This window comes from Pagrus pagrus, assembly GCF_965226575.1.
Source record: "Pagrus pagrus genome assembly, contig: HAP1_SCAFFOLD_367, whole genome shotgun sequence".
NCBI lineage: Eukaryota > Metazoa > Chordata > Actinopteri > Spariformes > Sparidae > Pagrus > Pagrus pagrus.
Genome location: NW_028175098.1, coordinates 36932 through 51196, shown reverse-complemented (window position 1 = coordinate 51196; position 14265 = coordinate 36932). Strand labels below are relative to the sequence as shown.

The window sequence follows — 14265 nt, the reverse complement described above, 5'->3', positions numbered from 1 at the left end:
TCATGCATATGCACTCACAGACACGCACGGACACACACACTCACACACACACTAAAGGGACCACAATGGAAATAAGCTGTCAGCTTTTTTGTGTTTTTATCCCTTTGGCAGCATTTGTGTCGATGTATGTTTCTCAATCTCAATCAATCAATCAATATCTGAAAGCTCAAAATGTATCAGAACACAGTGTGTGATGTGATGTGAGCTTTTTAAATCAGTAATTTTTACTGTCTTGTTTAGATTACATTTACATTTTTTGAGCACATTATGAATAAATACCACACACTAGTCTTGTTTTATACAATGTACACACTTTATTTAACATTTTGGCAGTAACTAAGTTCTATTTGTAGCGCTCACATTTAGTTACTTTTGTACAGTCAATTCTTAATTTCTTTGTATGGGTTGTTTGTATTGGTTGTTATATGTTTTTTGAAATAAAATATTTTCAAATGTACTTATTTTGGGTATAGAACACCCATTTTTCAGAATTTTCCTGCCAGCTCGGTCCCTCACAATATATTTAACAATCAGGCAACATGGAGAAAACCTTTGCAATGTATGGGGATGTGGGAGAGGAAGATGTTGAGACTCTCTCAGGAAACTATATGCCTTTGGACCATGAAGTTGTAGCGTCAGGGCAAACTCCCTCTGCTCTCTGGTGTACTCATGGCCCTTCTTTGCCAAGAGGTCTACCCGAAGATCTGAAATTCAGTAAGCATAAACTTATTAGTAAGACCCCTTTAAATAAAAAGGAAGAGAGTTTAACACAGACTATAAACAAAAAATACCTATATAAAATATTCAAATTAGTATTTCCATTTTACCTGAGTAGCATTCAAGCTTGTCTTTCAGCTCTTCATGTATGAGGTTTTTCTCCCTCAGATCCTCGAGAAGAGTGTGTACATTTTTCTTCGCCCTTAGCTCCCGGAGCTTGCTATTTCTCTTCTCGCGCTCATGGAAATGCTGAGGCAACTCCACTGGCAGGATTTCTTCTGCTTTCCTTGAAGCTTTTGTTGTCCTTGATGGTACTTGCTAAAATTTAAGAAACATAATACAACATTTTTTAAAAAGTTTTTAGCATCGGAAAGTGGACTGTACTTTATTCCTAAACATGCAGCCAGAAAAAAAGTTTAGAAAAGTGTGGTATTAAGTAGCTATGGAATGCTTACATGGACATATGAATCATAGAAATTAATGAATTCATTAGCCAAATGGCACATATACCTTTTGTAAATGAGATGGGAAGTTAAACACAGATGGTTTGACTCCATGTCTCAGCCGAACAATTTGTCCTGTTCTGTCAAAGTCATCTGGCTGGAAGCGCTCACTGCAGAGCAAGGACCTCTCAGTTGCCACAAAACCTTCCCGTTTCACTGCCAGTTCCCATTGTCTCTTTAAACTACTGTCTTTGGGAAACCTTAAAAATATGAGAAAAGTAGCGAGAGATGAAGAATTGTCTACAACAAAAAATAATTCCATGTAATCCCTTCCCATGAACCAGTCTGCCACCCAGTCCTCCCATTAAGCTGGCCAGCTCTCCCTGCCTTTCCTCCCACCAGAAGCTGCCTTCATCAGTTCTTGTTAACATTTCCATGTATCCAACATTCTGTGTTATAAACTGTTTTCTTGTCTGTAACAACATCTATTGCACGTCTGCCCGTCCTCGGTGAGGGATCCCTCCTCTGTTGCTTGATTTTTTTTCCATGGAGTTTTTCCTCAGTGGATGTGAGGGTCTAAGGGCAGAGGATGTTGTTATGATGCCATGTAAAGCCCTTTGAGACAAACTGTTTGTAAAGACGGGCTATACAAATAAAATTGCCTTGCACATAGAGCTAATGATGATCAATATACTGTATTAGCTATATTAGACCGATCACTGCAGTCTGTTTTTTCTGTGTAAAGGGGAGTTGCTAGGGACGCTGCTTCTTTAACGGTTTCTGGTAGTTTTTTTTTTTTTTTACAGAGATAGTTTATAGATTCATAACACCGCATTTAGACCAAAATTTTGTCTCAGATTAGTTATTTCACTGGGGGCGACTGTAGCTCAGTGGGTAGAGCAGGTGACCAGCCACCAGAAGGTTGCTGGTTCGAACCCCGGCTCCCCTGGGCGGAACTGAGCTACATGCTGAAGCATCCTTGAGCAAGATGCTGAACCGCTCCTGATGTGCAGTTGGCACCTTGCAAGATGCAAGGCAGCCTCTGCCATCAGAGGGCCCTGGATGAACTGGCGTCTCATTCAGGGGTGTGCCCTGGCCTTCGACCTGGGCACACCCCTGGGCCAAGATGGCCGCCCTGTAGGCACGTCGCTCCACAGTCGATGCGGCGTCTATTTATATATGTCTATGGTAGACACATGCTGATAGTTGTCTGGTGTCGCTACACGACCGCAACGGCAGAGGGCGCCAGCTTATTGTAGAGACGTGACAGATACTGTGGCTGGTTATCTGTCAATCACAGCGTAGGTGTAGAATGGTCATACTTTGTGCCATCTTCTTCAAATTTGAAACAAGTGTTCACTGATAGTGTGGCTACAGCCCCATAATGCCATTGACATGCTCAGATGAATCACTATCTCTCTACATATAAAAGTAATCTATTTGTGTGTCTCTGTCCCTCGCATAGGCCTGTTTTGATAACTATTTGTCCAATTTACCTCACTTCACAGGTTTATTGTGAGACGCACACCAGGTGAGATACACACACACACACACACACACACACTTGAATGGGGGGGCTTGAATGAATATGAATATTTGGATACAGCCTCAGAGCCGTCCGCCACTGTTTTACGCTGTTGTGATGATGCTTGGACAGAGGAGCTAATGCATAACAGCAGCAACAGTGAGGAATATCTTCAAATTCATTCTTTTAGAGTAAATGTATTCCGAAATGGAATTGTCCTTTAAAAGAAAACCTCTAATGTGCTATTGTGCTCCCTGTGTGAACAGCCAGGCACCTGCATGAAAGAGAAATTATGCTTAGTGTTGCCTCTCTGTGTTGTGCCTTTTAAAGCCACAAAGATGTTCCATGTCATCAAGTGTAAGAAACTAAGATTGACATAATTGAAATTACTGAATGGGCTTCATGTGCATGTGGCTATCCTGGGCTAAGCTGGGCTACCATAGCACAGATTGTTAATGCCTACTGGCTTTATTAGGAACCATCAGATTCAGGCTACTGAGTGGCTCTAAGAAGTGGTTCTTTCATTACTCTTTCAACTCCCAAAACAATTTGTTCTTGCCATCTATAAAGTGCATTTAACATCTGAATAGGCGCTCTGTAAATTTTTTTATTTTTTTCTTATGCCCTCTCTCCAGCTGCTGTGAAGAGATGGAGTCCAAAGGCCACAGATGCATAAATAGAGTGTGATTCAGAACCAACTTAAACATGCCCAAGCAAGAAGCGGGGGCAAGGGGCAGACCCCCACAGGACTGCAATAAAAAGGAAGTCAATAAAACATTTGTTCCAATAAACATGTTCGTTTTTTGTTTTTTTTTACCTGAGATTTGTCCATGTACTACTTGTATTTTACAGTATGGGTGAACATTATTCGAGTATTTTTAACTTTATCACAGGTGAGTTTATTTACTATGAAAGTTTTAACCAGGTTCACCATTCCTGTGATATTTTAAGTTGGCAAATGTGAAATTTGCTGGTGTTGTCTATTGGACTTTTTGACCTCTTTGCATTTTAAGGATTTTTTTTGCTGAAATGGATAAGTTAATTTAAATAGTTGCAGATTAGAGCATTGAGAATTGCACATGTATACAGCACAAGAGCTGTGCTTGTCATAGAATGTATGGATGTGGTAATGCCAGTTATGTAGGCACTAGTTGAAACTCGATTTAGGTAAACATATTTTTAAATGCAATACATTACATGTGTATTTTGACAAAGGTTGATATGCTGTCGAAACGACGTTGAAACGACGTGAATTGATGCCGTCTAAGAGCCATCGAAATGATGTCGGTCATGAGACCGACGTCAGAAAAACTGCCTGCCTGACCGACGTTGATTAGACGTCAAATAGACGTCAAAATGTTTGCTGGGTATTAGAAATACACTGACAGGACAAATGTGTGTCAATCATAGACTTTAGATGTATGACATACCTTGAAATGTAAGACGTTTTTCCCCTAAACCTGCTGCAGCAAGTCTGTCTTTGGCGTTTCGGTTGGGGACCAAGTCCGCGTTTTTGTCCACAAGACAGCAGAATGAATGTGTGTAGGAATAAAGTTGGGTGGGCCCAGCAACGGATCGCCGTCTTGCTGTCCTTGTCCCTCCCATGTATGGCCCAAACAGTCTTGAAACCTCGGCTAGGATCAAGTGAAGAGGACATGCTCAATGTTAGAAAATAATATAAAGAGATTGCAGGGGAAATATGTTGGTAGGGATGGGCGATATGGCCTATCACCTTAGAAGAAAAGCTTGTATTTGACTCTCTTTTTAGATTTTTGTGCTGGCATCAACACTGAGTGTTTTATTTGAAAATTAACCGGATGTCATGTTGTTCTTTCGTGTCTGACTTCCTGTCTGCTCTGTGCTGAATTCGGCTGAATTGCTCCACACACTCTACAGAGTATAGTTTGCTGCTGCTTGTCGGACAGCTTAAATCCGAACCACGTCCAAATAATGGATGTCGCAACGGTCTTTTTCACCAGCTCCTCCGTTTCCCTTTCAGCCATGTTTACTCAAGATGACGATGATGCGTTGCAGCCGCGGCTCTACATTTCGCGGGTGGATTGCGTCATCAACATGCATTATTGCGATAGTGCAATAGAATTAAAATCTCTATTGTAGGCCAATTTTGTATCGTTTATATTGCATATCGTTTGTATCGCCCATTACTGTTGGCTAATGTTGATGTTAGCATCGCACACTATAGCAATGTGATCTGTTAAAGCTAATGCACAGCGCCACTGAAAAAAAATCACACATCACGGGCGATAGTAGTTTTGTCCACAGATGGGAGTTAGAATCAAAAACTGTTCCCTGTAGACACCTACCGTCCACTGGGTGTCTGGGTGTCATGCTATGTGACGGCGGAGGTGGTGAACTTGGCTCGTTGGGGTCCTCGGTGCTGTACAGAAAATAACAAAGCAGTGAAAATCATATGGGTACCAAGCTCAATTATTATTAAACTCAACAACTGCTGTTTACCTATACTTGTTACAGGCCTAAACAGAAGAAACTCACAATTTTCAAGCTGGTCAGCCACATCCCAAAGCAGGTCTGCCAGTGGCCTCCTGGTCGAGGCCATTTTCGAGCTGGTTTACAACTTCACAGGGAGGAAGGCTTGGGATCGGGAATCGTTTGCTTTTGTCTGGCTCTCCAATTTGACCAATCATGCTGTTGACTGAGGTTAGGACCTCCTACCTCGTTAACATATGGACACAGAAATACAGAAATAAATAAATGTAGGTGAACAGAAATGTATAAATAAATATAAAGCATTTATTTATTCTTTGATTTATTCTTTTATTTCAGCATTTATTTATTTATTCATTTAGTTCAGCATTTATTTATTAATTAATTTATTTACACATTTATTTATTTATGCATTCATTTATTTATACTTAAGTCATGTTTAGTCCTCCATAATCAGCAGGACTGCATCTTCACGCAGCAGTCGCAGTCACCTCGGTCGTTTTGGCATTTGCCCTCATCCCCCTATGGCCAGACCGTCACTACTCCTGTTTCATAGCGCAAATGCAATATTGTTGCTGTAACGTGCGATCTGTCGGATTTTGGGCCGAGCCCGTCTCTCGCTGCAGCGGGGGGCACGTCGGGGCACGTCTTGGTGGATGATGTTACCCAGGGGAGCCAGGTCATTTCATTTAGGCTGCATAAATTATTATTATTATTTGCTATTTATTATTCTTTAAGGGCTACTGACAGGCCTTCACAAAAACACACACACGCAAAAAAAAAAAAAAAATAGTACCGAGACAAAAGGGCACTTTGGGCATCAAGGAGCAAAGGGGCAGGTGCCTTAGTAATTAAAGTTGTACTTTATTTTACTTATTTGAAGTGTACTTTATTGTAAGTCTATTGTAAATTGTTCTAAGGTGTACTTTTAAAAAGTATACTTTGTTTCAAAGCACTTATAGTAGAAGATTAATATTCTTATTAAAAGTGGACTTATTTTTGAGTCATTTGTAATATACGGTTAATATACTTTATTAAAGTGCACTTAATTTGCACTTCTTTGGAAGTGAATTTAGGTACACTTATGAAAAGACTGTAAGTCTGTTTTAAATTGTTCTAAAATATACTTTTACAAAGTATACTTTATTTCAAAGTACTTACATTAGTCGAATAGTATTCATAAGATAAGTATGCTTATTTGAGTCATTTGTAATATACTGTTAGGATACTTCATTAAAGTGCACTTAGTTTCACTCTGTACAGAGACGACACCCTCTGTCCTTCAACTCTCGATTCGAGTGAGGAAAAACTTGCCCCCAAAAAATACCCTTTTAACAGGGAAAAAATATGCGGAAGAAACCTCAGGAAGAGCCACAGGGGAGGGATCCCTCTCCCAGGACGGACAGACGTGCAATAGATGTCGCATGTACAGAGCAGATCAACGAGACCACAATGTATACAATTATAATAGATGGTTGACAGGAATGAAAGTACATAAAGAAGTATTACAGCAATAATAATGAAATGCACATAATGGAAATGTGACCACTAGTAATAACAGTAGTAGTGGTTAACGGTAAGGATAAAATGTAGTAATGCATTACAATAATAGTAGTGAAGCGTATGTAACAGAGATATGGCTAATATTAGCAACAGTAGTGGTGGGTGTCAGGCAGGGCCATGGCAGTAGGCGCATCCACAATCCACGACCCGGGCACGGCCAGGATCCATGAGAGCCTGTAGGACTAGAAAGCACAACTCTGGAGAAGAAGTGAAGTCAGTGACATGCAGAGATGGGGCATGTATACAGGCATAATGTATACAGATGGAGAGGAGAGGAGGAGAGAGAAGCTCAGTGTATCATTTGTCCCCCGGACTGGGCCTATAGCAGCATAACTAAGAGCTGGTCCAAGACAGGCCTGGGCAAGCCCTAACTATAAGCTATATCAAAAAGGAAGGTCTTAAGTCTACTCTAGAGAGGGTGTCCGCCTCCCGGACCAAAACAGGAAGATGGTTCCACAGAAGAGGAGCTTGATAACTGAAGGCTCTGGCTCCCATTCTGCTTTTGGAGACTTTAGGAACTACAAGTAATCCTGCGTTCTGGGAGCGTAATGCTCTAGTTGGGTAATAGGGTAGTATGAGCTCCTGGAGATATGATGGTGCCTGACCATTAACAGCTTTGTAAGTGAGGAGAAGGATTTTAAACTCTATTCTTGATTTTACAGGGAGCCAGTGCAGAGAGGCCAATACAGGAGTAATATGATCTCTTTTCTTAGTTCCTGTCAGTACATGTGCTGCAGCATTCTGGACCAGCTGGAGACTCTTTAGAGACTTGTGAGGGCAGCCTGATAATAGAGAATTACAATAGTCCAGCCTGGAAGTAACAAATGCATGGACTAGCTTTTCTGCGTCATTTTGAGACAGGATGGGCCTGATTTTTGCAATTTTACGTAGATGAAAAAATGCAGACCTTGAAATTTGTTTTATGTGGGAAGTTGAAGGACATCTCTTGATCAAAGATAACTCCCAGATTCCTGACGGTGGTGCTGGAGGCCAAGTTAATGCCATCCAAACTAGCTATATCATTAGACAATAACTTAATTGGAAGTGAATTTAGGTACACTTAAAAAAGTGCAAATGAAGTTGAGTTTGTTTTAAGCCGTTTTTCTTCATTATTCAGTATATTAAATAAGTTCTAGCAGTAGTTATTTAGTGTACTTATGAAAGGAGTTATTACTTAGCAATACACTTATATTACATGTATGTGATAGTACATTTGTTTTCATTTCATTCCCAGTTATGATACAGCAATTTGTAGGAAGTCGCAAAATGAAACGGGTTGTAATTTATATATATATATGCATTTATTTCACATTTGATATACAGTCTATAGTACAGGCCCTGGAAAGAAAGGCGCCTAATTCAAATAGCAACGTTTGCATCTTTGCCATCCAATCAGCGCATTGCGCTCAGCTCAGCCTCTTTGAGCTCCACGATTCACGGCGCTTCATTCTGGTCAACGTTGCTGTTGAATGACATTGACCAGCTAAGTCTCCGTCGCGAGGCGAAGCAAGCCCAAGCCTACTTCTGATTCACAGTAAGTACATTCAATGTTTTTAATTTCTGATTGAATGGTCATACATTCTATATTTCCATTCATCACACCGGCTAATTTTATGATTTCGTTGGCGAGTCATGATGTGTTTCAGCAACTTCAGTCATCGTAGCCAGATAACCAACGTTAATGTTAGCTAACGTCAGTCTTACAGCTACTGTAACTGTAAGTTAACCTATTATTACTGCTCTTGGTAGCGGCAGCGTTACGCCTGTGTGTATGTGCTTCAGTAACACAGTGTAATATTACATGATGAAGCGTGGTGTGATTTCTTTAAGGGGTAGAGCAGTGCGTGTGCGCGTAGGGTCTGTGTGTGTGTAGTGAAGCGAGCGGCAGGTGAGGTTGGAGCAGACATTAGCAGAGCAGAGGAAGAGGTTAGCCGTGCATGTACAGTTCAGTATGTGGCCAAATAAACGCACAAGCTTCTCCAGACCACGTAATGTCTCTCCTATTGTTTTACCAACTACTGTCTGACAGCAAAGTGAAGTGAAGCGTGTTAGCCCTGAAGCTAACCGGCTTCAGCCCAGGAGGAAAACGTACTCCCCTGCGCTCTGCCACTACGGTCTTAGCCTACTGTACATAACCGGTCGTCTAGCTGCTTAGTTTATGACTTTAATTTAAACTACTTCCAAGAAATAACGGACCTTATCAGCCAACCTGAAGCTTATGTATGACAGCTATTCATGTCTGCAGTCAGATACAGTATAGTCATGTCAGTACAGTATCTGAATGCAAAAACGTCAAAATAACGTGACCTCTATTGTTCCTACACCAGTAACTTGTAATAGCAGCTCAAGAATCGTAAAAGTAGAGGAAAAGATTGATTAATTGATTGATAAATAAAATCAAAATAAATAAATGTATACATGATATACACCTCTTACTGCTAGATATGACCATGGTTGGAAAATTGCACAGTACACGTGAGCACATCTTTGTAATATAAAGATAAAATGCTGTGTAGCATTAATAAAACAAATTGCCTGTAAATGTGGTAATTGGACAGAGGCTGTAATTTCAAGGACTTACACACTTGTTCAGCACACTATGTTTATGCTGTGATTCATAGTTATAACCACTGTTATTATTTCTATGTTGTCCTCAGATGAGCACTAAACCAAAGAGCCACAAGGCAATGTGAGAGGGGGAGTGGATGGTGAGACTGAGGACATTTACCAGCTCTGGGGTTTGGCCTGCTGGAGAACGCAACAGACCAGCCCCGAGGCAGCGCTAATGGCATGATCTCTACCAGAAGGTAAAGTACATCAAAATATCCACCTATTACTCATGACCATTGTTTTGAGTTACATGTAGTCTATTTAAAAGCTTCTGTGATTTCTATAGCAGCTAGATCACACGGAAACTGACCACCAGTAATTACTAAATACATGTTGGACTATTTACTGGTAGCAGTATTGGTATACCATACTGATAAAATTTCTCAGTTTCCAGAAAGCAGGTCAAAACGTAAGTGAACCCTGAAACTCTGGGGTTTTGTTTTTTTTACGTAAATGAGAGGTATCTTAAACTCTGTGTCAGTCACCATGGTAACTGACTCTGGGAACCTAATGTGCTCTCTAGCAGGTTTACTTAAAGAAACCCTGAGTCTTACGGAGCTGTCTGACAGGGCCCTTTTCTTTTCTTCTCAACAGCATCATGTTGAAGCAGAAATAATTCACATAGTTTTACAACAGGGGGATTATTTAGATTCGTTTAGATTAGCTCCCATTCCCTGAGCCGAACGGTACCACTCCTCATCAGTCCGTCATTTATCTGAACAATATTCTCAGTCTGGCTGCACATGGAATATCAGACTACACGTCTGATATTCTAGCTGACGTGCTCTCAGACGTCTAGCTGACGTGCTCTCAGATCTTGACCTCTTCATTTTTATCACTTTGCAGGTTAATCAATCACCTTCCAGCAGTCAGAAAAAGAGGAATCATTCACATTTCATTTGGCTTCTTTTTTTCCCACAGATAGCTACAAAACCCATCAGCCTGCATTGCCTCCAACAACGCAATTTCAAAGTACATGTTTCTAATTTTCTGCCGCATTTAGGATAATATTAAATAACTTCAAGTGCTATCTGTAGATAAAAGTGAGTGTCTGCCTCTTGGGTCCTGGGGGTGAGTGACGCCCTCAGCCTCTGGCCACCCAGTCGACCTGACTCAGGACCAGCTCCTCTGCCTCTGTCAGACGTGGTGGAGGTGGAGGTGACCACCACCTCTGCCTTCTTCCACATGTTCATTTACTCAGCAGGATGTTAGGAGACAGGATGTGTGTTAATCAGTAGGTATCTGTTGGTTGTAAAAGCTGCTACTAGCTGAAATATCCACTGAATTAACTCACAAGACTGTTTTTATAGTCTATACTCAGAGTTTCACTTCACAGATTAAGTCAACTCAGAGTTCAGGGTTAGGCTTCGAGTTTGTTGAACCTCCTTTCTGGAATACCCCTTTGATGTACTGTTCAAAATAATATGATTATGCTGCGTGACTTACATTATCTCTTGTCTATTTGGTCAACAGACGCTGTTCTTCTGGAGTTTCCACAGACAAGTGTCTCTGATGTGTGCGCGGCCATCAGACAAAAGTGTAACAATGAGCAGTTCAGCCGAAAAAAAAGGAACATAATGTGTGGTGTGTGTTTCTGTATGGTGGGAGGGGTTAGGCGTGCAATAATAAGGAATATTGTTTTTCATTGTTCACTATTTCTCAGTGTTCTGTAAAGTTTATGTGTAATGTTTAGGTCTTGCTGACTGAAATGGACCTATTTCTACAAGGTGTACTAAAGTACCAATAGTTAAAAATGTTTAAAAGCCATAATGTAAATGTTCATACATTTGTTGTATAAATGTTAAGAGACAGTACAAGTTTTTTGTATTTACAATGTATTATTCTAATTTGGATATGGTACGAATAGATTAAAGACTATTTTTTCACCTGGAAGTAGTCCCACAAGTTTCACTTTCACAGCCTTTAGTATGCTGGTAATACATTTGCAAACATGTGCAAGGTAGATAGTAATATAGCAAAGTAAAGAGAAAGTATATTGACTATTATGCAAAGTATGCTTTTTTAGCAATTGGAATAAGCCAAACATATAATTAAGCATATTAGCACAGTAAGAATATATTAAAGTATAAAGCTTATATATTTTTGAGACACTAACAAATCATTTTTAATGTACTTATGATACAAACAAAGTACTAGTATAGTACAAGTGTAACTTTAATTTGACTAATTAAGCATATATAAAGCCATATGCTTAAAGTATACAAAATATACTTTAAGTTGTTCCACTTTAGCACATAAAAGTACACTAAATACACTTCAAGTTGAGCTTTTCTACAATGACTTACAATTAAAATATATTTAGTACAAAATTAGTTGTTCCAAAATAGCATGCTTCAAGTTAACTAATCATGAACACACTTGAAGTATAATGATGATTAGTGTGGCTTCAAGCACACAAAAGTATGCTAAATTTTAGTACATTTAGCACATTTATTTTTCAGCTGGGCAGTTCAGGCCAGAAAACTTTTTTGAAAGACCTCTTTTTCACTGAAATGCAGCTTAGGCTACTGTACAGTGCAAAAACAGGCTGCTCTCGCTCTGAAACGCTCATTTTTCACATAAGCCACTTTTCAGCCTTAGGCGACTGTACAGTGCTAAAACAGCCTCCTATCGCTCTGAAACGCTCATTTTTGACATCAGCCACTTTTCACCCTTAATGAATGAAATTCCAGGTAAAAACTCCTTTGCCATGAAGAAGATCCAAATTCAACCAGTTCAGGCTAGTAAACCTGTTTGAAAGACCTTTTTTCAGTGAAATGCAGCTTAGTGCAAAAACAGGCTGCTCTCGCTCTGAAACGCTCATTTTTCACATAAGCCACTTTTCACCCTTAATGAATGAAATTCCAGGTAAAAACTCCTTTGCCATGAAGAAGATCCAAATTCAACGAGTTCAGGCTAGTAAACCTGTTTGAAAGACCTTTTTTCAGTGAAATGCAGCTTAGTGCAAAAACAGGCTGCTCTCGCTCTGAAACGCTCATTTTTCACATAAGCCACTTTTCAGCCTTAGGCGACTGTACAGTGCTAAAACAGCCTCCTATCGCTCTGAAACGCTCATTTTTGACATCAGCCACTTTTCACCCTTAATGAATGAAATTCCAGGTAAAAACTCCTTTGCCATGAAGATTCAAATTCAACCAGTTCAGGTTAGTAAACCTGTTAGAAAGACCTTTTTTTCAGTGAAATGCAGCTTAGTGCAAAAACAGGCTGCTCTCGCTCTGAAACGCTCATTTTTCACATAAGCCACTTTTCAGCGCTAAAACAGCCTCCTATCGCTCTGAAACGCTCATTTTTGACATCAGCCACTTTTCACCCTTAATGAATGAAATTCCAGGTAAAAACTCCTTTGCCATGAAGAAGATACAAATTCAACCAGTTCAGGCTAGTAAACCTGTTTGAAAGACCTTTTTTCAGTGAAATGCAGCTTAGTGCAAAAACAGGCTGCTCTCGCTCTGAAACGCTCAATTTTCACATAAGCCACTTTTCAGCGCTAAAACAGCCTCCAATCGCTCTGAAACGCTCATTTTTGACATAAGCCACTTTTCACCCTCAATGAATGAATTTCCAGGTAAAAACTCCTTTGCCATGAAGAAGATACAAATTCAACCAGTTCAGGCTAGTAAACCTGTTTGAAAACCCTTTTTTCAGTGAAATGCAGCTTAGGCGACTGTACAGTGCTAAAACAGCCTTGTATCGCTCTGAAACGCTCATTTTTGACATAAGCCACTTTTCACCCTTAATGAATGAAATTCCAGGTAAAAACTCCTTTGCCATGAAGAAGATCCAAATTCAACGAGTTCAGGCTAGTAAACCTGTTTGAAAGACCTTTTTTCAGTGAAATGCAGCTTAGTGCAAAAACAGGCTGCTCTCGCTCTGAAACGCTCATTTTTCACATAAGCCACTTTTCAGCCTTAGGCGACTGTACAGTGCTAAAACAGCCTCCTATCGCTCTGAAACGCTCATTTTTGACATCAGCCACTTTTCACCCTTAATGAATGAAATTCCAGGTAAAAACTCCTTTGCCATGAAGAAGATCCAAATTCAACCAGTTCAGGCTAGTAAACCTGTTTGAAAGACCTTTTTTCAGTGAAATGCAGCTTAGTGCAAAAACAGGCTGCTCTCGCTCTGAAACGCTCATTTTTCACATAAGCCACTTTTCACCCTTAATGAATGAAATTCCAGGTAAAAACTCCTTTGCCATGAAGAAGATCCAAATTCAACGAGTTCAGGCTAGTAAACCTGTTTGAAAGACCTTTTTTCAGTGAAATGCAGCTTAGTGCAAAAACAGGCTGCTCTCGCTCTGAAACGCTCATTTTTCACATAAGCCACTTTTCAGCGCTAAAACAGCCTCCTATCGCTCTGAAACGCTCATTTTTGACATCAGCCACTTTTCACCCTTAATGAATGAAATTCCAGGTAAAAACTCCTTTGCCATGAAGAAGATACAAATTCAACCAGTTCAGGCTAGTAAACCTGTTTGAAAGACCTTTTTTCAGTGAAATGCAGCTTAGTGCAAAAACAGGCTGCTCTCGCTCTGAAACGCTCAATTTTCACATAAGCCACTTTTCAGCGCTAAAACAGCCTCCAATCGCTCTGAAACGCTCATTTTTGACATAAGCCACTTTTCACCCTCAATGAATGAATTTCCAGGTAAAAACTCCTTTGCCATGAAGAAGATACAAATTCAACCAGTTCAGGCTAGTAAACCTGTTTGAAAACCCTTTTTTCAGTGAAATGCAGCTTAGGCGACTGTACAGTGCTAAAACAGCCTTGTATCGCTCTGAAACGCTCATTTTTGACATAAGCCACTTTTCACCCTTAATGAATGAAATTCCAGGTAAAAACTCCTTTGCCATGAAGAAGATCCAAATTCAACGAGTTCAGGCTAGTAAACCTGTTTGAAAGACCTTTTTTCAGTGAAAT

At 40.1% G+C, this 14265-nt stretch overlaps 2 long non-coding RNA genes across 2 annotated transcripts; one reads left to right on the top strand and one right to left on the bottom strand.

The window, feature by feature from the left end:
* Positions 1-33: 33 nt before the first annotated feature.
* Positions 34-5297, bottom strand: LOC311254117. Its single transcript, XR_014622207.1, has 6 exons — positions 5200-5297; positions 5010-5083; positions 4116-4319; positions 1228-1420; positions 828-1035; positions 34-704 (listed from the first exon to the last, which is right to left on the bottom strand). It is a non-coding gene; the product is annotated as an uncharacterized lncRNA (long non-coding RNA).
* Positions 5298-8157: 2860 nt separating this feature from the next.
* Positions 8158-11217, top strand: LOC311254118. The gene is made up of 3 exons (XR_014622208.1): positions 8158-8248; positions 9372-9521; positions 10798-11217. It is a non-coding gene; the product is annotated as an uncharacterized lncRNA (long non-coding RNA).
* Positions 11218-14265: the final 3048 nt, after the last annotated feature.